The sequence below is a fragment of the Hyla sarda genome, chromosome 7 (genome assembly GCF_029499605.1).
Source record: "Hyla sarda isolate aHylSar1 chromosome 7, aHylSar1.hap1, whole genome shotgun sequence".
In the NCBI taxonomy this organism is placed as follows: Eukaryota; Metazoa; Chordata; class Amphibia; order Anura; family Hylidae; genus Hyla; species Hyla sarda.
In genome coordinates this window covers 186,055,735-186,081,099 of record NC_079195.1, presented here as the reverse complement: position 1 = coordinate 186,081,099, position 25,365 = coordinate 186,055,735, and the positions used below count along the sequence as shown (strand labels likewise).

Genomic DNA, 25,365 nt, shown 5'->3' with positions numbered 1-25,365 from the left:
GATAAATTTTCACATTTTTCATCAAATTTTGGGATTTTTCATCAAGAAAGGATGCAAGATACCACAAAATTTTACCACTATGTTAAAGTAGAATATGTCACGAAAAAACAATCTCGGAATCAGAATGATAACTAAAAGCATTCCAGAGTTATTAATGTTTAAAATGACAGTGGCCAGATGTGCAAAAAATGGCCAGGTCCTGAGGTGTAAAATGGCTGGGTCCTTAAGGGGTTAAGATATTCTTCGATCATACTCTCTTCTCCCTGTGATTCTTTAGTATATAAATTTTGGTAATATGTCACCACTATGTTTTCAATCTCAAGGGGGTCTCTCACTTCAACACCCATACTATTTTTTAAAGCAAAAATACTTCTATTATTGTTTTGTGATTTAATCATGCCTGTAAGAATTTTATTCGGTTTCCCTGTTTCTGCATAGGATTTTTGGTCCCTAAAAAAGATTGTGTGTTGGGCTTTTTCCATAACCATTTTCTGATATACTTCCTGTATTTCCACCAATTTTTTCCCACTTTTCCCTTATAGGATTACTCCCATATTCAAACTCAATTTTTTTAATCTTTTCTATTAGTTCAGACTCTTAATTTACGTTTTTTTTTTTAATCTAGCAATGTTTCTGCAAAGTGTTCCCCTAAGGTAGCATTTTAGGGTATCCCAAACAATCAGGGTATCTACAGACCCTTTATTAATTTCCCAAAAAGTCATAATCTCCTCTTTTACTCCTATTACCACTTCATCTATAGTCAGCCAGTGTGGATTAATATACATACTCCTCCCAGTTCCTAAATCTTTTTCCTTATTATACAAAGAGCATACTATCATAGCGTGATCGGACAGGCATCTAGGCTCATATGTTATTTCTCTAATTTCCCCCATTGCATCCTCATTCACCAGTACATAATCTATTCTTGATGCTGTTTTGTGTGTTGCATTAAAGCATGAATATACTTTCTCCTGAGGGTGTAATATTCGCCACGCATCCTGCCAGCCTATCTCTTGACACCATTTGTTAAGTGCTGTTTCTCTGTTTGAAGTTTCCTTTCCCTGCCAATCCAATTCCCTATCCATCACTCCATTTAAATCTCCCAATATGTAAAGGTAAAACTTGTCAAGATCTTTAATAAACTCTACTAATTTCTCAAAGACTTCAGCTACGAATGGTGAGGGGATATACACAAATGCCAGAACTGTTTTTTTTCCTTCCCAAACAGTTTGTAGAAAAACATATCTCCCTCTTTCATCAATGGCAGTCCTCACTACCTGAATATCAATCCCCTTATGTATAAGTACCGAGACCCCGGAGGAGTAGTTGGAGAATGTAGAATTTTTCTAACTTTGAAGCTCTCTGCTTGTAAGGAAAATGGATATTCAAAAAAATTTTTTTTGGTTCACATATACAATATGTCTACTTTATGTTTGCATCATAAAATTGACAGGTTTTTACTTTTGGAAGACACCAGAGGGCTTCAAAGTTCAGCAGCAATTTTCCAATTTTTCTCAAAATTTTCAAACTCGATATTTTTCAGGGACCAGTTCAGTTTTGAAGTGGATTTGAAGGGTCTTCATATTAGAAATACCCCATAAATTACCCCATTATAAAAACTACACCCCCCCCCCAAAGTATTCAAAATGACATTCAGTCAGCGTTTTAACCCTTTAGGTGTTTCACAGGAATAGCAGCAAAGTGAAGGAGAAAATTCTAAATCTTCATTTTTTTACACTCGCATGTCCTTGTAGACCCAATTTTTGAATTTTTGCAAGTGGTTAAAGGAGAAAATTTTTACTTGTATTTGTAGCCCGATTTCTCTCGAGTAAGGACATACCTCATATGTCTATGTAAAGTGTTCGGCGGGCGCAGTAGAGGGTTCAGAAGGGAAGGAGCGACAAGGGGATTTTGGAGAGAACATTTTTCTGAAATGGTTTTTCGGGGGCATGTCACCTTTAGGAAGCCCCTAGGATGTCAAAATAGCAAAAAAAAAAAAAAACACATGGCATACCATTTTGCAAACTAGACCCCTCGGGGAATGTAACGTGGGATAAAGTGAGCCTTAGTACCCCACATGTGTTTCATGACTTTTGCAAATGTAAAAAAAATAATAATAATTTGACCCATAATGCTTGTTTTCCCAAAAATTTAACATTTTTAAAAAGGATAATAGCAGAAAATACCCCCCAAAATTTAAAGCCCAATTTCTCCCGATTCAGAAAACACCCCATATGGGGGTGAAAAGTGCTCTGCTGGCGCACTACAGGTCTCAGAAGAGAAGGAGTCACATTTGGCTTGTTGGAAGCAAATTTTGCTCTGAGGGCATGCCGCATTTAGGAAGCCCCTATGGTGCCAGGACAGCAACAAAAAAAAAACAACACATGGCATACTATTTTGGAAACTAGACCCCTCGGGGAACGTAACAAGGGGTTAAGTGAACCTTTATACCCCACAGGTGTTTCACGACTTTTGCATAAGTAAAAAAAATATATATATTTTTTTTACTTAAAATGCTTGTTTTCCCAAAATTTTTACATTTTTAAAAAGGGTAAAAGCAGAAAATACCCCCCAAAATTTGTAACCCAATTTCTTCCGAGTACGGCGTTACCCCATATGTGACCCTAAACTGTTGCCTTGAAATACGACAGGGCTCCAAAGTGAGAGCGCCATGTGCATTTGAGGCCTAAATTAGGGACTTGCATAGGGGTGGACATAGGGGTATTCTACGCCAGTGATTCCCTAACAGGGTGCCTCCAGCTCTTGTAAAACTCCCAGCATGCCTGGACAGTCAGTGGCTGTCTGGTAATACTGGAAGTAGTTGTTTTGCAACAGCTGGAGGCTCCGTTTTGGAAACAGTGGCGTACCAGACGTTTTTCATTTTTATTGGGGAGGGGAGGGGGGCTGTGTAGGGGTATGTGTATATGTAGTGTTTTATACTTTTTATTTTATTTTGTGTTAGTGTAGTGTAGTGTTTTTAGGGTACAGTCGCACAGGCAGGGGTTCACAGTAGTTTCTCGCTGGCAGTTTGAGCTGCGGCAGAAAATTTGACGCAGCTCAAACTTGCAGCCGGATACTTACTGTAAACCTCCGCCCATGTGAGTGTATCCTGTACGTTCACATTGGGGAGGGGGGGGGGGGGGGGACATCCAGCTGTTGCAAAACTACAACTCCCAGCATGCGCTGACAGACTGTACATGCTGAGAGTTTTAGTTTTGCAACAGCTGTAGGCACACTGGTTATGTATCACTGAGTTTGTGACCTAACTCTGAGTTTCACAGCCAGTGTGCCTTCAGCTGTTGCAAAACTACAACTCTCAGCAGTCACCGACAGCCAACGGGCATGCTGGGAGTTGTAGTTATGCAACCAGCAGATGCACCACTACAACTCCCAGCATGCACTTTAGCTGTTTGTGCAAGCTGGGAGTTGTAGTTATACAACAGCTGAAGGTACACTTTTCCATAGAAAAACGTGCCTCCAGCTGTTGCAAAACTACAAGTCCCAGCATGCCCATAAGGGAATGCTGGGAGTTGTGATGGTCTGCCTCCTGCTGTTGCATAACTACAGCTCCCAGCATGCCCTTTTTGCATGCTGGGAGCTGTTGCTAAGCAACAGCAGGAGGCGGTCAATCACCTCCAACTGCAGACCCACGCCGCCGCACACAGGTCAGTCTCTCGTCGTCGCCGCCGCTCCTGGGGCCCCTATCTCAACAGGGACGCCGGGGATCGGGGTCCCCAGCTGCTGGGGTCCTCTTCCCGCACCCGATCACGTCCTCCGGAAGAGGGGCGGAGCGGGTTGCGGGAGTGACACCCGCAGCAGGTGCCCTGATTGGTCGGCTGGTAAACCGGCCGACGAATCAGGGCGATCGTGAGGTGACACCAGTGCCACCTCACCCCTGCAGGCTATGGCTGTTCAGGGCCGTCAGAGACGGCCCAGATCAGCCAGTAATTCCGGGTCACTGGAGACTCGATTGACCCGGAATCGCCGCAGATCGCTGGACTGAATTGTCCAGCGATCTGCGGCCATCGCCGACATGGGGGGACATAATGACCCCCTGGGCGATATGCCGTGATGCCTACTGAACGATTTCAGCAGGCATCCGGCTCCGGTCCCCAACCAGCTAGCGGGGGGGACCGGAATTCCCACGGGCGTATGGATATGCCCTGCGTCCTTAAGTACTCGGAATGGAAGGTTTATCCATACCTCCTGCGTCCTGAAGAGGTTAACAAGCGTTAATAATAATTTTTCAAACGTATGTTTATTAGTGGGTGAACTTTATAGTGTGAAAGCAGCCTTAAAACTACTGAGACAAAATACTGAACTAATGCTGTGTGAAAGTGAACTTAGAACTGGATTTAGCAACACATCCCACAGATGATCAATAGGACTGACATCTGGGAAATCTGGAGCTATTCCACCGAAAAGAAGGCCACAAAAACTAGGACTAATCATATAATCCAAGAAACTTTATTGAACATGTATAAAACATACAAACAACATTAAAAATGCAATAGTGTAAGTAAATGGCAGAGATACAGACAACTAATTGAGGGGTAAACTCGAAATATTAGTCACAGACTACATAGAGGTCACAGGAATGCAAGAAAAGTAAGGATGTACGTCTCACTATTGATAAGAATGCTTAATCAGAATAAACTGGAAAGGAGAGATACATTGCTGCTAAGGAGCATAACAAATAAACAACTATTAGAATATACTGTGCATTCTGTAGTGAAGATACCTCACCTCCAGCCCACAGAGAGCACAGTGTAATCCATTAGTTGTTTATTTGTTATGCTCCTTAGCAGCAATGTATTGTGTTTGGTGATCAAATCTGGAGCTATGTTAATACCTCAACTTTTATTCATATTCCACAAAATATTCCTAAACAGTTTTTACAGTATGACCTGGCATTATCCTGCTGAAATAGGCAACTGCCAATAGGGTAATTACTGCTATGAAGGGGGTGACAGGAGGTGAGAGGGGGGGGGGGATTGGTCTGCAACACAGTTTATGCAGGTTGTATGTGTAAAAGTCACATCCACATGAATGTCAGGAGCCAAAGTTTTGAAGCAAAACATTCTCCTGTCCATCACACTCTTTTTCCTATAGTGCATTCATGTGTAATCTCTTCTCCTGATAATGAATTCACAAGCAACAGGTGTCTACATGATATAACAGAATACGTATTTTACAGACCCACCCACCTGTTCATCTTGCTGCATGGTCCAGAATTTTAAGCACTTTTTTGTGGTGGTCTGTGTGGTCAGCATCAGTCTACACGGCCACATATACTGCAGGCTGCATTGCACCGTTACTCCATTCTATTATAGTCAGCATTCACTTATCTCACAGTATCTCTTTTGTGTGATTGGACCAAATGGTTAACTTGTGCTCTTTACATGCATCAATGAGCCTTGGGCACCCATAACCCTGTCACTGGTTCAATAGTTGACCTTCCTTGGACCACTTTTGGTAACAAAGTGGCTCTTATCCATTTTCTCCTTCCAGCTTTAAGAACTGACTGATCACTTACTGTTTTCTTTATCTTATTCCTGTGTTGATGCCATTTTAATGAGATAGCCACACAGAAGACAAACCTTGACCAAATCCAAAGATTTTTGCAAGAATAGGCAACATAATAATGTGTATGGGGACCTTCTAACTCTCCGGATAATAGATATTTGGGGGAAGAGGGATGAGCCATATCCATGGTTTGCATGATAGAGGAATCTGGCAGCAGCTTTTCCTTTCTCCAAACTGAAATAAACACATATTTATGGGCAACTTGAGATAAATATCTGTTTGAAGATCTAAAACAACAAATGTGCCAAAATGGAAATCATAGGAATGTACAGTATCTCCCATTAGTGAGTACATCCTTCACATTTTTGTAAATATTTTATTACACTGAAGAATTGACATTAAAGGGGTACTCCCACCCCTAGACATCTTATCCTGGGGATCCCCAGCAGCGATCAGACATCTTATCCCCTATCCTTTGGATGGGGGATAAGATGTCTAGGGGTGGAGTACCCCTTTAAAGTCTAAACCTTGGCAACAAAAAGTGAGTACACCTCTAAGTGGAAATGTAAAAATTGGGCCAAATAATCCTTTTCTCTATATCCCGTGTCATGTGACCCGTTGGTCAAATGGGGAGCAGTTGTCTTAAATTTTATGCTATGGCTCTCACATTGATGTAAAGCTTTTGGGGAAGCATCCAGGCAAGGAGTACATAGACAAGTGTGTCCTGCTTACAGTCAAGCATGGTGGTGAAAGCGTCATGGTCTGGTCCTGAATGAGTGCTGCTAGCACTGGGGAGCTACAGTTCATTGAGGGAACCATCAATGCCAACATGTACTGTGACAGGCCGCGTTCACATGGCGGAAAATCTGTGTGAATTTATTGGCCATTAACTTTAATGGGATTCCGCAAGTTCATTCACACAGCAGAATTTCCACATGCATTCTGTGGTCCGATGGTAATATAAGTCTGGGCTTATTTTTTTCACACTTTGGCTGTGGAAACCCATTGAAGTCAATGGGGCTGTCTTTCTGCCAAATTTGTGGGAATGCTTACAGATTCCACACGAACTATCATTGTTTAGTTTAAAAAAAAAAAAAACATTTCCACAGCCCCCCGCAGCAGTGTTACTACTACTCTCATCATGGAACAGACTTGTTTCCATGATGGGTATTGTAGTTTCCCAGCTGCTGGAGTCTGCAGGCGACTGGGGAGACTACTGTAGCGCTAATACTGCTACTCCCATCATTGAACAGAGTCTGTTCCATGTTGGGGGTAGTAGTACAGGGGCTGAGGTATTGATCGCAGTGGGTCTCACTTCTGAGACCTGCTACGATTCTAAGATATTAACCTGGGGAGCGGGCGGCATGCCAGCCTCACTGCTCCCCAGCGATGTACATTTCATTTTCATAGCTTGCAATTCAAATACCCCGCCGGCAGTCCTGAATGGCTGGCACCAAGTGGCCATTCAGGTCCCCAGGCAGGGTTTTTTAAATTTTACACTGGGGATTGTACATTTTTGGCTGGCCGGGATCGCTGTGCAATGCCACCTGCTTCCCTGGCAGGAGCCGTCTCTCCTACTGCAGCTCCCATCATGGACAGTGTCTATTCCATGATGGGTGCTGCAGCCGGGGAACTAATACTCCTATCATGGAAATTAGTCTGTTCCATGATGGGGTTAATAGTAGTACAGCAGAAGTCCTGCATGGATTTAGCACAAATTCTGCATCTATTTATCCCCTCCCTTCAGATACCGGGTTGCAGGATACTATACCAACATGATAACAACCCCAAACACACCTCCAAGACGAGCTAAAGAAGCTGAGGGTAAAGGTGATGGACTGGCCAAGCTTGACTCCAGGTCTAAACCCTATTGAGCATCTGTGGGGCATCCTCAAATGGAAGGTGGGTGGCGCAGGCTCTCTAACATCCACCAGCTCTGTGGTGTCTTCATGGAGGAGTAGGAAAGGACTTCAGTGGCAACCTGAGAAGCTCTGGTGAATTCCATGCCCAAGAGGCTTAAGGGGGTACTCAATTTTTTTTAATCAACTGGTGCCAGAACATTAAACAGAATAGTAAATAACTGTTATTTAAAAATCTTAACCCTTTCAGTACTTAACAGCTGCTGTATACTACGGAAAAAGTTCTTTTCTTTTCGAATTTCCTTTCTGTCTGACCACAGTGCTCTCTGCTGACACCTCTGTCCCTGTCAGGAACTGTCCAGAGTAGAGTCAAAACCCCATAGAAAACCTACCCTGCTCCTGACAGTTCCTGTGTCAGCAGAGATCACTGTGGTCAGACAGAAAAGAAATTGGGTCAGTCCTGACGATAGCCGGGACCCGCGGCTAATACCGGACATCACTGATAGCTGTGAAGCCCGGTATTAACCCTTTAGATGCAGCGATCAAAGTTGATCGCTGCGTCTAAAGTTTTTTTAAAAAAGCATTCCCGGCAGCTCAGTCGGGCTGATGGGGACCACCGCGGTAAAACCGTGGTGTCCCGATCAGCTGTTAAGACACGAGGAGGGTCCCTACCTGCCTCCTCGTTGTCCGATCGCCAATTCACTGCTCCGTGCCTGAGATCCAGGCAGGAGCAATGGAGCGACGATAACACTGATCAATGCTATGCTATGGCATAGCATTGATCAGTGTCTGCAATTAATGTGTGGTAACCTTGGGGGATAAAGCCTTGTGGGGTGTAGGGTAGTTAGGGTGTTGCTGTTCAGAATAATAAAGGGCACTGTTAACCCTTGTCACTCGTGATGCCAGGGTGACGGTTAAATTCTGTAATCTTGATAGGCCTATTGCCACCCTTCCCAAGAGCAATAGGTGAATGTAGAATAAAGGATTGTCCACAACCACTGTTAACTGAAAACTTGCAGGAACTTTTACTGAAGAATTTCTGTACATGCAGCAATAGTAACAGTCCAGATAACAGAGTCTCTATAGATATAGCTGAGCAGCGATTGACAGTTGGTTGGGATCAGATAAGCTCAATTTAGCTTCTCAGAGATTTGGTAGCATAGATCCACTGGATTTAAGGGAGCGTTTAGCTCCAGTGATCTTGCGGGGAGAAGCGGGGAATTGCTTAGTATATCCGCTATGTTAGAGGCCGAGGCCGCAAGGCTTTGGCCTAGTAAATCGTCTTGTAAGCTGCGGAGGTCCTTCCTCATCCAAAATCAGCAACCCAAGAGAGCGATCAAGATGGCGCACCTCCCTTATATGGGCAGGGGCTGGCCGTTTTGAATTGGTCCATAACAACTGTCACTCACCGTTACATTGCATTGTGGGTGAACACGTCATGAGAACCACCAAAGGTCCTTTAGCAAAACCATAGAGTTCTAAACCCAATCACATGACCCGCAGGTCCTGCTATGCTGAACAGGTAGGCATTTGAATATATACATATTTATACTTATATTTATATGAATTTCTATACAAATATGAACCAACTAAGGGGTGACAAGGGGATAACTATAGAAGAGGGACCCCGACGTTCCTAGGGACTCTGACTATGGGGACCTCTACAAAAGTATAGTATGAAATACGGTACCGGGACACCACAAATGTATTGCATGTTAAAATCCCCTATGGGGGCTATAACATTAGAAAAAAAAGTGTAACAAAATAGTTAATAAATGTGATTTAACCCCTTCCCTAAAAAAAAGTTTGAATCACCCCCCTTTTTCCATAAAAAAAAAAAAAACTATGTAAATAAAAATAAATATAAACATGTGGTATCGCCGCGTGCGTAAATGTCCAAACTAAAAATATATATATATTGTTAATTAAACCACACGGTCAATGGCGTACACGTAAAAAAATTCCAGTGTCAAAAATAGCGCATTTATACCATAAAAAAATGTATAAGAAGCAATCAAAAAGTCCGATCAAAACAAAAATGCTAAAAACTTCAGATCACAGCGCATACATCCCAGAATGTGGAAAAATAAAAAAGTTATAGGGGTCGGAAGAGGACACTTTTAAACGTGTTAATTTTCGTGCATGTAGTTATGATTTTTTCCAGAAGTAAAACAAAATCAAACCTATATAAGTAGGGTATCATTTTAATCGTATGGACCTACAAAAAGAAAAGAACTTCCTGTGAATCATACAACAGCTGATAAGTACTGGAAGAATTAAGATTATTAAATAGAAGTAATTTACATCTGTATAACCTTTTGACACCAGTTTACTTGAAAAAAAAAAAAAAAGTTTTTCACTGGAGTACCCCATTATGCTGGAAAATAATGGTGGCCACACAAAACATTGACATTTTGGCCCAAATATGGAAATTTCCACTTAGTGGTGTACTCACTTTTTTTGCAAAGGTATAGACATTAATGTGTGTTGAGTTATTTTGAGGGGACTCAACATTAAAGGGTTACTCCGCTCCCCAGCGTCCAGAACTCACTGTTCCAAACGCTGGGTGCGGCTTCCATGTTCACGCCCGCCCCCTCGTGATGTCATGCCCCGCTCCCTCAACGAAAGTTCATAGACTTGCATTAGGGAGGCGGGACATGATGTCACGGGGCGTGGCGTCATGTCACGAGGGGGCGGGCGTGAACACAAAAGCCCGCACCCAGCGTTCGGATTTCCCCTCCGCTCCAACCGCAGTGTGAATGCAGCCTTATACAAACTGTGCACTCACTATTATACATTGCAACAGAGTGTCATTTCTTCAGTATTGTCACATGAAAAGATAGAATAAAATATTTACAACAATACGTGGGGTGGACTCACTTATATGAGACGCTGTATACGAGAATATTTATCTTTGTTATTTTCCAGTTTCTGCTTGTAGAACATCTGTAATGCTGTGCAACCTGTAAAACAAGAAATGTCAAACCGCCTGCTGCAAAATAATTGACAGGATGTCTGAAAATATCTGAACTCTCAGAGGAACAAATTATTGTTGTCCTAATACATGACTGATGAGACCAGACCTAATATCATATTGCAAGACACGGAGTGCAGTCCAATCTGATCTTTTTGCAGTTGTGCCTTAGAGTTTACCCCCAAAAGTCAATCTGGGAACATAGCAGAATGCAGGTTTTCAGGATGTGTTCACATGTCAGCACCATACTAAGGCAAAAAAAAGAAATTAAAATAAAAAATGATATGACAATAACATGTTAATACACCCTTAAAGAGTTTTTTCCAACATTCTGACACTTTTCCCCAAAGGCTATAAACCTGTAAAGAAAGAATATTTAAAGCATACCTGTCATATTACAGAAAAAAAAATAATGCTTATATAGGTAACTCACTAGGTCATGCAGATTCTTTACATGTCTTTAATGTGTCTAGCTTCTGTATGTAGCTCACAAATCCATCTGTTCTGCTGCTCAGAGGCAAGCTCTAAGCCCACCCCCGCTCACAATGCATTCACTTCCTTTTTGAGTCTGCTTTGCTGGGTCTCTTCATCCACTCACTGCAGGCTGCTCTGTAACCCCCTCCTCTCTGTTTCCAGACAGGAATCTGATAGACCGGACAGGAGAGAGCACAGAGGAGTGCTAGTCCCACTCTCACTTACTGGACTTTGTCTCAGCCTGTGCTTCATCTAGGACAAAGATGATTCTGCAGCCGGACAGGATTATGTTCTGAATGGTATGGGGTCCCCTAGTGGCCTTTTCTATAAGCCATGATTTATATCAAAAGGAGGTAAAAAAAAAAATGTATGAAGTATATTATATGCTGATGTATAACATATAAATAGTTTATGATTCTGACAGTTCCCATTTAATTCTTACTGTCTCAGCCTTGTGTATTCATCATGCCTGACTTTTTTGTAGCTGTGAATGGGCTGTGAATGGGCATGGTTTTATAAGAAGCATAGTACATTAGAGTTGTGTGATTCCACAGCAACATTTGTCAAACCTAAATTTAATGAATCAGTCATTGATTCCTTTAGTCTTGTTAAAGTCATTTCACTTTCCAAGTGTTTCACTTTCAAATTCTTTTAAGAATTCTGGAATGAGACAATCCTAGGTGATCTCAAGTCTCATACTAGACTTCGCTGGGGAATCAGAACACTTGGAAAGTGTTTTAGACTAAATTGAAGACTAATTAAATTGATGACTGATTCATTTGATTTAGGTTCAACAAATGTTACTGTAAATTTGCTCAACTCCAAGGCTAGGTTCACTCGTAGTATTTTGATCAGTATATTTTGCCAAAAACCAGGTGTGGAAGCAACACCTATAAAACTATAATGAAAAGATTTGCCCCTTTTCCTCTGATTTGAACCTACTGAAAATACTGCCCAATATACGGATCAAAATACTATGTGTGAATCAAATGTAAAAAAAAGTTTTGTTTTCTTCCTTCCTTATGATTTTTTATTTATTATTCAATCTTAAGATAGTTTAGCTACTATGCCACTAGTCCGATCAATCTGAAGCTGTCAGTACAGAAATGTAGAGGAGGTGAACTGTAATAATCAGGACGCTGTGATAAGTGTCAGTCCGTGGGTAGATATAACAGCAGGTATCTCTATGGAATTCATGAGATCGTCACACAAACATTTACTGAACACTGCCATATCATTTTTAGTTGATAAGTATTTTTATATACTATCAGTAGCAGCAAACACCATTCACCTAATAAAAAGTTTTTTGTTTTTTTTACAGCTACACCCTGTTTCTAGTCTCGGTAAATGCAAATATGATTTTTTTTATGGGACTATATACTGTCAAAGGGGATTGAAGAATGACAGGTCAAATGCTTTTGAATGGTAAAATAACATAATTATAATATTTATAAGGCATATTTTCTGCACTACCGTCATGGAGCCTTACCCTGTTATGTTATGGCAATACCATTTTGTACATGGTCATAAATGGTGGACTGGCGAGAAGCAAAAAAAACAAAACATAAAAAAAATCTCATAATCTCATACATGACAATGAGGTCACTATACTCCAATGGCCTCCACAGTCAGCAGATCTCAATCCAATAGATCATCTTTGGGATGTGGTGAAACAGGAGATTCTCATCATAGATGTGTGGCTGTATGGTGTCTTCATCAGACTGGTTTGGCTCCTCTTTCCTCTTTAGCTTGGCTTCCTCCATCAGTCTTGCTTCCTTCGTCCTTGGTTCTTCATGACTGAGTGAGGCTGCCCCCTGGTGATGCAGTCTTCTTATATACCATACTTATGGGTGTGTTCTTTACATATGTGGGTGTGGTTATACTAAGTCTTATATCCATAAATATACTTGTCTCTGTATATCTCCTCCTAGTCGGTTGGTTTGAATATATATACTTACCTTAAGGCTGTATACATTATGTCATGCTTAACTTGCAATCTGATTGGACATCACATATATGGTAGTCCTGTGACTATCTTAGAATAGTATGTTGTGCATACCTCAGCAATTCTATCTAAAGGTTCAGCTGTCTATAGCTTAACTGTTCTAAAGGTCATGGCATCCATTTTAGGTTTGACTCACTGTATATTAAACATATAATTTTACAGATCCTTCCTAAGCTTGTCCATTACTGTCTGCCAGGTATGTACTAAAATCAACTTATGATGGATAACCCCTTTAAGGTTATATAACTTTGTAATGTACAAGTGTAACCTTTGCTGAGCACATACCTTTTTTCTCTCAGCTTTTCCTCCAGGCAGGAAGTCCAGTAGTTCTTAGCACACACACGATGATTGCATTGCACCACTTTGCTAGGCCCAACACCTTACTTAGGTCACACCCCATTCTCGTCTGAGACAGCTGTGCTTTAGTGTGAATTGTGGATTGCCTCCCACCCCCCCTCCAAAGCACCAAACCACTACCCACACAGCGCGATTGCGGGGAAGCGATCCACTTCTGAGGTAGCCGGAGGGCTTACCTCTTTTCCTCTGCTGGTCCCTGCTCTGAGATTTATAAAGCCTGGCTGGATCAGGACCAGGCTTTATGAATCGAGCACAGAGCACACAGATCACTGTAGTTCTATGGAACTACATTGATCTGCATGAGGAATCTAATGAGTCATCCTAAAAATCCCCTAAGGGACTAATAAAGTGTAAAAAAGTTGAATAAAAGTTTAAAATAACACCCATTAACCCCTTCCATATTAAAAGTTTGAATCACCCCCCCAATTCCATATAAAAAATATGTTAACATAATAACAATAAACATATGTGGTATCGCCACATGTACAAATGTCTGAACTATAAAAATATAATGTTAATTAAACTTCACGGTCAATGGCGTTTACATAAATAAATACCAAAGTCCAAAATTGCATATTTTTGGTCACTTTTTATACCCTAAAAAAATTTATAAAAAGCGATCAAAAAGTCCCATCAAAATAAAAACGGTACAGATAATGGTGCAAAAAATTAAGCCTCATACATCCCCGTTTGCGGAAAAATAAAACAGTTATGTAGTTATAATATTTTTTAGTTAGTAAAATAAAATAAAACCTATATAAATTGTGTATCCTTGTAACCGTATGGACCTACAGAATAAAGATAAGGTGTCATTTTTACTGAAATCTGCTCTGTGTAGAATCGGAAGCCCCCAAAATTTACAAAATGGCGTGTTTTTTTATTTTAATATTTTTAAATAGAACAAATTTACAAATATACATTATACTATATAGCTCCAACCAGCAATCTCTGCCATTGTCCCTATGTTTATGCATACTTATGCGGCAATAATTTTAGACTTCCATTGTGTGTGTGTATATATATATATATATTTATCTCAACAACTCGGTATGACCAAACTCTTATACACTATTGAAAAAAACAAGTTGACTACCACATAGATAATTAAAAAATACCTTTTATTGAATTACACTTAAAAAACAGTATCTTAATAAAATAATGATGTAAGCCAGGATTACAGACATAAACAAGCCAGAAATGCAACGACAGCTACAATATTGTATACCATTCAATGGGAATCACCCATATCAGAGATCACATAAATAACCAGTATGGCTCAGAGACTAGGCATCATGGGAAGCACCATGTGGCAACTTACTATCTCCATGTAAGGGTCACTATCACCCCTCCTGTCCCTGTATCTAAATATGAAGGTATGTAATCACTCACCCATGTCGGTAGCTGAATTTGCACCTGGACCCCGAGCGCGCTTTCGCTCCTTCCTCAGCGTGCTGATGTTGCTGTGTGAAGTCAGTGAGATGCAGCAATAACCTCTGCTCACACCTTACAGCCATATGCAGCTGAAAACATCTAGGATTAAAGCTTACCGTTTGGCTTTTTAGGTGCTGATTTTAAAAGAAATCATATTAAACAAATGAATATCATGCACAGAGCCGTGTCATAGTCATATGTTAAAAAGAACTGTAGAGGTACAATTTATTATACAACATAGGACTACAACTCCCAGTGTGGTCTCCCTGTCTGTGCCTCCTCCCCCAACCTTAAAGGGATGTGGTGAGTAATTACATAGGCCACACAGAAAGACCACACTGGGTGTTGTAGTTTATATTGTACATTTACAGTCTGGCAAGCAACATTAACATAAGGCTCTGCTGTACTGTAGCTCATGTTGGACTAATAGACTCAGCCTGATGCAGCAGCTGCTGGGAGTAGTAGTACTAGAAGGGCTGTCAGTGTGTCCTCCCCTCCTCATGAGGACAATTTTCTTATATTTAATCACAGGCAGACAGTGACAAGTACTTACATCCATCACTGTCACTGTGTGCAGTCCGGCTCCTCGGTGTGGGGGGGCAGTCCTCACACTTCCTTCCTCCTCAGCGGTGCCTGTGTTAGCTGACAGGATGATAGCACTGGGTAACTTGTAAAGAGCAGAGGGAGAAGAGTTGTCCATCTCTTTCTTGTTCTGCAGGCTCTCCTCAGCACTCCCCTCTTTTTCTTGTCTCCCCACAGACTGCACAGGCTGATTTAGACCTGCAGCCTATGAGACGGGGAACACGCTGGTGACCTCTGAGATCCGACACAGAGGGTGCAATGAAGAGATTACATTCTGCTGCCTGTGTCAGACCTGTGATGTCATCAACGCGCTCCTGTAGGTCTAAACTAGCCTGTGGCCGTAGAGCATAGGGATGTAAGTGGGGCCATGGGTCCCATAGCTGCTGCCAGTCAGGGTTGTAATCGGCCCTGCCAGTGCCTGAAAAATGACAAATCCGGCCCTGGCTATATTTTGCCACGATTTGCACAAAATTGCGGTAAAAACACATCAATTTTGCGCAAATCGCGGCAACATACAGTATTGTATGGATGTAAATATGTTCAGGGGCCCTCTTTTGGATGGAGGCCCTGGGCAACTGCCCAGGTTACCCCGCCCTACCGCCGACCACGGACACAAGAGGAAAGTGCAGACGAGCGAGGCCACATTTAGCACGTCCCTTGTTTTCACCAGATTCCTCATGTGAGCTCCCTCTGCTGGTCAAGAGTTGGAAATATGACAAGTTATCATAGAATTTTTCATATTTTGTGACAAATAAAAAAATATATATTTCCAAAAATATTTTAAAAAGTTGAAAAAATGTATTTAACCACTAAAAAATATAAAATAACATTTGGTGACACATTCCTTTTGATAAAGATGATTTAACCCCTAATAAAAGTTTGAATTACCCCCCTTTTTCCCATTTAAAAAAAAATTTATAAATATAAACAGATGTGGCATCGCCGTGTGCATAAATGTCCGAACTATAAAAATATATTTTTAATTAAACCGCACGATCAATGGCGTACACATAAAAAAAATTACAAAATCCAAATAGCATATTTTTGGTCACTTTTTATACCATAAAAAAGTGATCAAATAGTCAGATCAAAACAAAAATGGTACCAATAAAAACTTCAGATCACGGCGCAAAAAAAAAGAGTCCTCATACATCCTTGTATGCTGAAAAATAAAAAAGGTATAGGGGTCAAAAGAGGACATTTTTAAACATTTTAATTTTTGTGCATGTAGTTATGATTTTTTCCAGAAGTAAGACAAAATCAAACCTATATAAGTAGGGTATCATTTTAACCGTATGGACCTACAGAATAAAGAGAAGGTGTCATTTTTACAGAAAAAGGCACTACATAGAAAAGGCGCAAAAAAGACGCAAGCAACCATTTTAAACTATAGTGTTTTTTTCATTTAGGATTTTTAAAAGGTGAGGAGGACTGGGATGCCAAGAGGCATCGCCTCCCTATGTCCGTTATGTTGGCTAGTTGTTCCTTCAGAGGTCTGGCAGTACCGGATATCACCAAGTACTATTGGGCGGCTCATTTGCATCACTTGACTGCGTGGTCCTCCTATCATGCCTATAGCAGATGGATGGAGTTGGAAAAGCTCTGGTTGGCCCCTATTCATCCTGACTCTCTTCTCTGGACCCTCCCTCTTTCCTCCCCCTCTTTAGGCCCTCTATTGGGCCCGATGGCCTTCTCTCGGTATGTCTTGAATTATTGCTCAGTCAAGGTTAAATTGGCCTCCTTATCTTCCCACATGAGGTCATTTCTTTACCATCCTAGCTTCCCCGTACACCAAACCTCTGCTATGGTGTGGGAATGGGGTTCGAGGGGTCTTTTCTGTTGGGCTGATGTGGTACATTTCAGTTCTCGCACCCTTTAGCCCTTTGAACAGCTAGTGTCTCAGAATGGTGTTCCCTCCTCTGAGCGGTTTTATTACCTCCAACTTAGTCATTATATGTCCTCTTCCTTGAGCTCTCTGACAGTTTCTCTGCCTATGGGCTTTGAGCAATTGTGCCGTCGGGGACCGCAAGAGAAAGGCCACCTTTCGGCCATTTACTCTATTCTCAACTCTCCCATCAGAGGGGATGCACCTAATCATCATTATATGAGCCGCTGGGAGGAGGATTTGAATACCAATATTACTATTCCGCAATGGAGGAATGGCTTATAAGGAGACCCAATTTAAGCTACTTATGGTTTGGTATCATATCCCTGAACTCCTCATCAGACTGAACCCTTCCTTCCCTCCACAGTGCTGGCATTGTGGGGTGGGAATTGGATCCACATTTCACATTTTCTGGTCTTGTCCACTTATATTGGGATTCTGGAGGGTGGTGGCTCGTTTAATTGGCTCGGTTCTGGGGATTACAGTCCCACTTGATCCCTTAGTGTATCTCCTACATCTGTCCCATAGGGCCTTTTAATTTATTTATGCATATTGTGCTGGCTGCTAAAACATTGATTGCTAAATATTGGAAGAATACGCGTCCCCCATCCGAAACAGACCTGCTAGCTCGGATCTGTTACCCTGCCCTTCACTCTAGCTTGTGAAGGAACAATGTATATCTCAGGAGCCCTCCATTTTGGGTTTCTTTGTTTGGCATGTGCTCACATGCATCTTGTACTTATTTGAGTTCTTCTTTCTTATGTACTTCCTTTGTTTAAAAATTCTTAATAAAAATTAGAATTACAGTGGTCCCTCAACATACGATGGTAATTCGTTCCAAACGACCCATCGTTTGTCGAATCCATCGTATGTTGAGGGATCCGTGCAATGTAAAGTATAGGAAGCTGTACTCACCTGTCCCCGTCGCTCCGGACCAGGTCCTCACCGCTCCCGATGCTGTCCCAGGGGCTCCCGATGCTGTCCCGCTGCTCCGGTGTCTTCTTCGCGATCCTCCGGTGTCTTGCGCATCTTCTCCAGGGTCAGGGCCTCGCTTTCTGGTGACGTTATTACGCTGCTGCTCCGGCGCGGCGTGCTTAGTGACGTAATAACGACGCCGGAAAGCGAGGCCCGGACCCTGGAGAAGATGCGCAAGACACCGGAGGATCGCAAAGTGGACCCGGAGAAGCGGGAATAGGTAAGCGAACCTGCCAGGGATGCTTAAACTGCTATCCGACAACAGCTTAAGCATTTGGCGCTGTCGGATAGCAGTTAATGCGATGGCCCCGACATATAAAAGCATCGTATGTCGATGCTGACATCGACATGCGATGGCCTCTGAGAGGCCATCGTATGTCGATTTTATCATATGTCGGGGCCATCGTAGGTCAGGGGGTTACTGTAAAAAAAAAAAAAGGCGGAGGAGGAAAAAACGGAAAAACCCTGAGTCCTTAAGGGGTTAATATTCACTTCCCTGCTCTTTCTTAGTGCATACTACAAAACTACACCTCCCATCATGCCCTGATAGCCTTCGGCATGCAGATTTTGCTTGTACTACTTACTTTGGAAAAATCCTAATATTTTTGTGTGTTATTAATTTTCCGGTGCTGTCATCTGGGAGCAGTGAATGAGCAGACAGAAGGAGCTGGGACACGTCCATTATTTAGTGGATTAGAGGCGCAGGGATACAGGGGTCCCTCTCTCGGTTACTCCGCAGCCAGCAGGACATGGAGTGCAGCTGCTGTTTTTGAGTAGTGAAAGATTTATGAGATAGATATGAATTATTGGCCTGTACAGTGGAGAACAGAAGAGGAAGACGTAAGGTTTCTGCTTTGTAACAGAGCTATGTGTAAAAACAGATTGTCTAAACAGTTGTTCCAGTTGGGCTGTAAACTATTCCCTTGTGTAGAGAGGAATAATGAAGCAATGATCACAGCGCACACTGCACGTTGTGTGATCTCCAGAGGCTAGAGACTAGGGGAGGGGGTTATTAATACCTGCAAGTGAGTAGTTCAAAGGACCATGTAATGTAGAGTATGATGCACATATGTTACTATAGTTACACAGTGATCCCTCAACTTACAATGGCCTCAACATACAATAATTTCAACATACAATGGTCTTTTCTGGACCCCTGTAACTTGAAACCAGACTCAACAAACAATGTTATGGACAGTCCAGGCCGGAAGAACTGACTAATTAGAATGGACATTCACAACAGTACTACTGAAGTGCATGCACTGACTGTCTGTCTGGTAGCGCCTCCCTACAATACAGGAAGGTACTACATGTTCTGTATTACTCTTTACCTGTGCTTTAGCTTCTCCTTTGGACAGCTACATTTAGGGTGTACTGTACATGACCCTGAAGAAGCTCCTGTCCTCTATATAGACCAGACTTTCCCAACCAGGGTGACTCCAGTGGTTGCAAAACTACAACTCCCAGCATGCCTGGACAGCCAAAGGCTGTCCAGGCATGCTGGGAGTTGTAGTTTTGCAACAGCTGGAGGCACCCTGGATGGGAAACACTGACATAGACAGTGATTTACAGCTTCCAGCAGCTCTTTCTTTCTTTTATATGTAAGGATTTGCTTTATCTATATAAGTTTTTTACTTATTTCTATTTAATCCTCACTTTTTCTTATCTTTGGATGACATTTTGGTGGCTTCAGAACCAATTACCAGGTTTCCATAGAGTTATGGTCTCAACATACAATGGTTTCAACATACAATGGTCGTCCTGGAACCAATTAATATTGTAACTTGAGGGACCACTGTATACCTACTAGACAGTATTATGGCTTTAATAGAGGTTTATCTGTGTAGACACTTTATTACCACTAGATGGCGCTAGCAACCATTTCAAATGATGGAAGTTTAACAACAAAACACATTTATGTTACAATGTATCTATATAAACCTGCATAACATTGTATTCTTACAGAACTTCAATCCAGGTGAGAATATTAACATTTTAACACAATAATCAGGAAAAACTGGAAAATATTGAAAATAAAATGGTGGTAATGGGTTTTTTCATAAAAGCAAAATCAACTCACATCTGAACCCCGCATCTGAACCCTGATCTCCTCCAGCATGTTTGTGAAGGTGGCCTGGAAGCCATGAACAGTAGAATCGGTCAGTAATGTCGGGACCCCCTGATTGGGACCCACATAGATCCGACATTTATGGTGTATCCTATGGATTGCCATAAATGTCCCAGATAGGACAGAAAGGATACCTTTAATATGTATATACAATGCATTCAGAATGTCTTCAGACTCTTTCACATTTCTCACATTTTGGCATGTTCCCAAAATGAAATCAAGTTTTTCCCATCATTCTGTACTCAATACCGAGTTATGACTAAGAAATAACACAATGTTAGAAATCTTTGCTAATTTATTGGAAAATTAGAACTAAAATATTGCATGGACGTGGGTAGGGCTGCAACTATCAATAATTTGTAATTAGTTGGCCGATTAGTTGGCGGATTATTGGTTTCATTAATCGGATAAAAAAAGAAGAGATTAGGGAACCAAGGAAGGGTTAACGAGAGGATGGGAGGAAGTGAGGACTACATCATAAAGAGGGTGAAAAGAGAGGGGACAGCACCTGAAGGGTTAACAGAGGTAAAGAGCAAAGGGACTGCACTTGAAGGGTTCACAAAGGGTAACAGCGAAGGTACAGCAACTGAAGAGTAGCTCCCACCATCCTATATATATATTTTTCTGTCCCTGTCTATTGCCAATTTATCCCTAACTCCCTCCCTGCTTTAAATTTTTTTTAAACTATATTAAAAATAACTTTTTGTCTGCCTGGTAGTGTGCTCACTACCAGGCAGACTTCCCCAGCAGGCACGATGTCACTGATGCCTGCTGGGGGGGGGACTTCCACCATTAGTTCATCTACACAGGGTGCCTCCAGCTGTTTCACCACTACAACTCCCAGCTTGCCCTGACAGCTATTGTCTGTCAGGGCATGCTGGGAGTTGTAGTAGTGAAACAGCTGGAAGAACCCTGTGTAGAACCCGCCGCTGCATACCCTGTTCCCTCCGTCACCCCCCCCCCCCCTCCCGCATACCCAGTTCCCCCTGTCACAAACCCCCCCCCCCCCCCCCTCCTTCTGATGCTTACTGAAACTGCCATAAGCGGAGATGTGCGGGAGGAGTGGCCGAGGAGCCAATGCGCTCGCTCCCTGCCTAACTGATTGACAGGCAGGGAGCGAGCGTAGCGTAAATGAATAGGGACTGATTGCCCGGCCACAATCACTCCAAATTCAGGCATGACGTCATGCCAGGCTGCAGCCGGCCACTAGGAGGGAGACCCCTAGTGGCCGGTTTTGAAACGTAAAATTCACCCTCAAAATGAAAAAATAAATAATGAAAATACATTACAGATATGTTGTAGTACATAAGTACTACAACATATCAAAAAAGTGCCCATTTAACAGGGGAGAAAAGAGGGACCAGCACCTGAAGGTTTAACCTATGAGTCTTGCTGCAGCGGAAAAGGTGCAGTTGACGGCCCTTAGTGTTGGCTGTCCTCCCTGCACCAGGAAGATCTGTAACTGCACAGAATGGAGAAGGCAGTTTCTGGCCGGACAAGGTGGCTCCAGCGATGTCAGGACCATAGGCGTCAAGGACAAGAAGGCAGTGGCAACTTTCAAGACTGCACTGCAGGCCGCGGTCTTGGTGCTGGAGCTAAGCTACAGATTTTGCCCTCAGGGGATAAGGAGAGACTGAGGGGGCACATTGAGGGGCTAAAAGTCAGAGAAAGTAGTAAAAATTATAGGAATACTGTGGTATTAGGCCACACCCCTAACAACCAAGGCCAAGCCCCCTAACCACAGATGAATCGATAATATAAATCATCGACAACTATTTCCATTATTCATTTTTGTAGATTTCGATTAATTGTTGCAGCTCTAGATGTAAGTATTCAGATCCTTTACTCAGGACTTAGTTGAAGCCCCTTTGGCTGTGATCACAGCCTCCTGTCTTCTTAGCGATGGTGCCACAAGGTTTGCCCCTGGTGAGTATTTTCTGACATTCTTTTCTGCAGGTCCTCTCCAGCTCTGTCAGGTTGGATGGAGACCATCAGTGGAAGCCATTTACAGGTATCTTTAGAGATGTTTGATTGGGTTCAAGTCCGGGCTCTGGTTGGGTCACAAGTACATTTACAGAGTTGTCCCTAAACTGCTCCTGTGTTTATCTTGGCTGTGTGCTTAGGGTTACTGGGAGATATTTATCAAAACCTGTGTCATGGAAAAGTGGTGCAGTTGCCCATAGCAACCAGATTTTTGTTTCATTTTTAAAGGAGCCTCTAAAATATGAAAGAAGGAATCTGATTGGTTGCTATGAACAATTGCACCACTTTTCCTCTACACAGGTTTTAATAAATCACCCCCTTTTCTTGTTAGAAGTTGAACCTTTGGCCCAGTTTGAGGTCCAAAGGTTCAAGTGCTCTGGATCAAGTTTTCATTAATCTCTGTACTTTGCTTCATTGAACTTTCCCTCAACCCTGACAAGTCTCCCTGTCCCAGGCACTGAAAAACACCCCACAGCATAATGATGCCACCACCATGCTTCACTGTAGGGATGGATTCCTCCACATGATGTTTAGAACGGATGCCAAAAACTTCTATCTTGGATTCCTAAGACCAGTGAATCTTCTTTCTTACAGTTTAATGTGGCCAAAAAATGATGGGTCACATTTAAAAAAAAAAAAAAAAGTGACGAGAAGAGGCACATCATGTACAGAACAGCCCAAGCACCAAAATTTGGTCACAAAAACGAAGCCACTCCTTCGTTGCCCGGGTGGTGTGTTTGGGATCATTGTCATGCTCAATGCCCTTGCTGATAGAAGGAGGTTTTCACTCAAAATCTCACGATACATGGCCCTATTCATTCTTTCCTTTACATGGACCAGCAAAAAAAATGCCCCAAAGCATGATGTTTCCACCCCCATATGACATTCTCCCAATGCTCTTCCGGATCATCCAAATGCTCTTTAGCAAACTTCAGACGGGCCAGGACATGTACTGGCTTAAGCAGGGTGACACGTCTGGCACTGCAGGATTTGAGTCCCTGGCAGCAAAGAGTGTTACTGATGGTAGCTTTTGTTACTTTGGTCCCAGCTCTCTGCAGGTCATTCACTAGGTGGTCCTGGGATTTTTGCCCACCATTCTTGTGAACATTTTGGCACCACGTGGTGAGATCATGGGTGGAGCCCCAAATCGAGGGAGATTATCAGTGGTCTTGTAAGTCTTCCATTTTCTAATAATTGCTCCCACAGTTGATTTCTTCACACCAAGCTGGTTGCCTATTGCAGATTCAGTCCTCTCAGCCTGGTACAGGTCTACAATTTTGTTTCTGGTGTCCTTCGACCGCTCTTTGGTCTTGGCCATTGTGGAGTTTGGACTGTGACTGTTTGAGGTTGTGGACAGGTGTCTTTTATACTGATAAGTTCAAACAGGTGTCATTAATACAGGTAACGAGTGGAGGACAGAGGAGACTCAAAGAAGTTACAGGTCTATGAGAGCCAGAAATCTTTCTTGTTTGTAGGTGACCAAATACTTATTTTCCACCATAATTAGCAAATTCTTTAACCCCACCCAACGTACAGGTACGCCCTCGTGTCCTGGAACTTAAGGACCAAAGGCGTACCTGTACACCCTCTGCGTATCCGTTCACCATTAGTAACCGAGCAGTGAATGGAATGGGATGCCTGCTGAAATCGCCTGCTGAAATCCCTGGAGGTGGCAGCGAGGGTCACTTGCGGCGGTGGCAGCATACAGCAGGAGGTAAGCGCTGTTTGCCTCCTGCTGTTGTATAGCAACAACTTCCAGCATGCACAGCTAAAGGGCATGCTGGGAGTTGTAGTTTTGCAACAGCTGGAGGCACAACTACAACTCCCAGCATGCCCTTTGGCTGTCAATGCATGTTGAGAGTTGTAGTTTTGCAGCAGCTGAAGGCACACTGGTTGTGAAATACTGAGAGTTTGTTACCTAACTCAGTGTTTCGCAACCAGCGTGCCTCCAGCTGTTGCAAAACTACAACTCTAAGAATGCGCTGACAGACTATACATGCTGGGAGTTGTAGTTTTGCAACAGCTAGAGGCATACTGGTTGCGAAACAGTAAGTCAAGTAACAAACTGTTTCACAACCAGTATGCCTTCAGCTGTTGCATAACTACAACTCCCAGCATGTACGGTCTGTCAGTGCATGCTGGAAGTTGTAGTTTTGCAACAGCTGGAGGTTTGCACCCCCTACCCCATGTGAATGTACAGGGCGGGGGTTTACAGTGAGGTTCTCGCTGCAAGTTTGAGATGTGGCAAATTTTCTGCCGCAGTTCAGACTCCCAGCGGGAAACTCGTTGTAAACCCCCGCCCCTGTGAATGTACCCTAAAAACACTACACAAAATAAAGAGTAAAACACTACATATACACACCCGTACACTGTCCCATCCCCCCCCCCAATAAAAATAAAAAAAACGTCTTGTACGTCAGTGATTCCAAAGTGGTGCCTCCAGCTGTTGCAAAACAACAACTCCCAGTATTGCCGGACAGCCACTGACTGTCCAGGTATGCTGTGAGTTTTGCAACAGTTGGGGGCACCCTGTTTGGGAAACACTGCTGTAGGGTATTTTGGCCCCGCCTCCAAATCTCACTGCACACATAGGGCTGCCGCTGGAAAGCCTTGCGTATGGTGAGCGAGGGGTACGCAGCGTATTTCCTGCTGCTGCTGATTTTGCGCAGCGTGAAATACACTGCATATACGCCAAGTGGGAACGTGCCCTAATATCTAAGGACTTAACTGAGAAGGTAAAAATCTAAAATAGTATAGTATTTCAGGCAAGTATTTTGGTCATCTTGACAGTGTTGATGCAGCTGGTCCTTGAGGTTTGGTATCAGTTCTTAAAGGGGTATTCCAGGATTATTATTTTTTTGACTATGCTACAGGGGCTGTAAAGTTAGTGTAGTTCATAATATAGTGTCTGTACCTGTGTTTCATGGTAATCTCACAATTCTTGTGATCACAATTGTGATCTTTGCCCCGCTGTTTTTCTTTTTAGCAACATACAAAATTTGTGTCGTCTCAGGTTTTCCCAGGTTGCAGTGCAGCCAAAGACATTACACCACTAGTCAGATGTTCAAAGGGAACCTGTCTGCTTCAATGGGTGGAGCGACCACTGGAGGGTGGGTTCATTCTGCCTGGAATTGAAGTTTTGTAACAGCTGGCGGCACCCTGGTTAGAAAACACAGGTCAATGGGT

General features: G+C 42.6%; 1 long non-coding RNA gene across 1 annotated transcript in view; it reads left to right on the top strand.

The window, feature by feature from the left end:
* Positions 1 to 25,365, top strand: part of LOC130282891 (uncharacterized) — a 52,212-nt gene that overhangs the window by 9,362 nt on the left and 17,485 nt on the right. Inside the window, exon 2 of the long non-coding RNA XR_008846552.1 lies at positions 10,996 to 11,186. This is a non-coding gene — a long non-coding RNA (uncharacterized LOC130282891). The remainder of the gene's footprint in view (positions 1 to 10,995; positions 11,187 to 25,365) is intronic.